This window comes from Callospermophilus lateralis, chromosome 13 (genome assembly GCF_048772815.1).
Source record: "Callospermophilus lateralis isolate mCalLat2 chromosome 13, mCalLat2.hap1, whole genome shotgun sequence".
Classification (NCBI taxonomy): domain Eukaryota; kingdom Metazoa; phylum Chordata; class Mammalia; order Rodentia; family Sciuridae; genus Callospermophilus; species Callospermophilus lateralis.
The window spans coordinates 58,844,932-58,847,529 of NC_135317.1; positions in this window are offsets into that span (position 1 = coordinate 58,844,932).

Below are 2,598 nucleotides of genomic sequence, written 5' to 3' on the forward strand. Positions count from 1 at the left end.
GATCAGACCTAATATTTGCTAAAGAAAGAAAACTCTGGAAGTTTTGGAAATCAATAACTGGAGTCTTACAGCCACCCGGGTACAAGAGGAGGGAGGCCAGTGGAAGAGGGTAATCCACAAAGTTTAAGGACCCTTGGTTTTGCTGTGGGGTAGATTGCTCAGAAAACACACCAAGTCTCAGTTTTGTCCAAATTGAAGAGTTTTTATTTAACTGGTCAGCCAGCGACTGCTCCCTGCAGGACCCATAACTGTCTCTGCAAGGAATAGCCCCAAGCCTGAGCATTTTAGGAGATTTAAAGGCAAAAACCACATCTGGGTTGATGTAGCTGCAAGCAAGCAGGTACAGAAGCTGAATTGGGCAGTGAGCGAGACAATGCAATGGGTACATTGGTATTTCCCACAGGACTTCCAGGTTGGCATAGCAGCAAGTAAGCAGAAGGAAGTGGGTCAAAATTACCCTAGTTGAGTATAAGTTAGAGAATGGTTACTAAGTCTAGACAACCAATTTCTAACAAGGAACACTGCCCAAGAAAAAGGGAAAGTAAAGAGAACAATTTTCCATTGTGTAAGAATTGCTATTTTGCATTGCCAAGTATGTTATGCTAGGTTACGATTAATGGGTACAGAGGTGGGGCTTTCCCACAGGAGAAGCATTTCTGACATGATATGGAGTCTCAGGGTAAAATGGAGTCTGTTTGGTCATTGCCCATATAGCCTGACCCATAATGGTTTCACAGAATACACCTCCCACCGCAATTTATTGTTTAAAAGTCAATTTGTTTAATGCACAAATAAGTTGAAACCTCTTCCTGTCTACAGGATTCACCATTGTATGCTTAGCCAGAGCACAACTGATATTTAGTAGGTGCTTAATGGAGATTGTTGATCTATGGGGTAGGGACAGCTGAGGGAGAAGCAGGTGTGGAAACTGGACCAAGCAAAGCTATGGCTCCATGTCTCCATTTTACTTTTTTTTTTAGAAAAAAAAATCTTTATTTTTATATGGTGCTGAAAATCGAACCCAGTGCCTCATGCATGCCAGGTGAGCGCGCTATCACTTGAGCCACATCCCTAGCCCCTCCATTTTACTTTTTTTAATGCAGGGATACATACTGGAAGATCATGTTTGAGGGAAAAAAAGCAATAAAAATGTCAACTTCCATTGGTGGCATGCCTGGTATATGTCCAACTAAGTCTGGGCCCTTTACACCATCTTCCATGATCCTCGCCAACAATCCTGACAAGTAGATGTTTTCATCCCAAGTTTACAAATGAGGAGACTGAGGCTCGCTAGTTTGTCCAGGGCCATAGTGAGGAGCAGTGGTCAGAGCCTATGCTCACCACATGCCATCATCCAGGGATCCACTTGGGGTGAGGTGGGGACAGCCTCACAAGAGGCAGGGGGCTCAGATGAGGGTTTGCAACCCAGCATCATAAAGATCCTCAGGCTGGGGGTCTTAAGCAACAGAAACATATGGTTTCATGGTTCTGGACTCTGGACGTCTGACATCAAGATTTAGGCAGGGTTGGTTTCTTCTGGGTCCTTTCTTCTGGCTTTACACATGGTTTCCATATGTGTTTGTGTCCTGATCTCCTCAAAAGGATACCAGCCAGCCAGGCATGGTGGCACCCACCTGTAATCTTAGTGGCTCAGGAGGCTGAGGCAGAAGGATGGCAAGTTCAAAGTTAGCCTCAGCAACTTAGTAAAACTGTCTCTAAATAAAATATGAAAAGGGCTGGGAATGTAGCTTAGGGGTTAAGTGTCCCTGGATTCAAATCCTGGTACAAAAAAAAAAGAGAGAGAGAGAAAGAACACTAGCCATATTAGATGAGGGACCACCCTCATGACTTCATTTGAATTTAGTTAATATCTTTAAAGGCCCTATGTCCAAATAGTGACATCTGAGGAGCTGGGAGTTAGGGCTTCAACATATGAATTGGCGCCAGACAAGATTCAGTCAAAGACAAGCAGAATCTGAGGATTTTTAATATTCAAAGATGAGTAGGGAAGGACAGAGAGGATTGGGAAAGCAGAGGGGAGCTCGTAGGATGAGAGTAGAATAGAGGGTCTGGGGTCAGCAAATGAGGGCACCTCAGGCCATCCAGGTGGGAAGGGACAGGGTGAGTAGAGCCTGAACCTAGAATCTGGGGGCATGATCAGGATAAGGGTGAGGCTGAATGGCCACCTCCATCTGCAAGAGTAGCAGTCAGTCAGACTGGTGTCAGACCAAGGTGAAGGCCTCTGGTCATCGCCAACCAGACCTGTGGTGTCTCCTTCAGGGAGAGTGAAGACTGCTTCCCAGACCTGCATGGGACGGGGGTTGTGCTGTACTGGCCAATTTCCTGCTGGGCTGACCAGCTGGAAAACCAGTCCAGGCTTCAGGGAAACCAACTCCTCCATGTGTGTCCTTCCCTTCCTCCTCAGCACACAGGATCTGCCTCAAGTGTGCCCCAGGCCACACTTCCCACTTTGGACAACAGCAGTCATAAGTACCAACAAACCACAGGCCCAGAGCTTCCATCCGACCTACATTTATGGAGTAATGAACTCTCCTCATCTCCCCCACCTCCAGAGGGGCCTGTTTTGTTCTTTTCCTT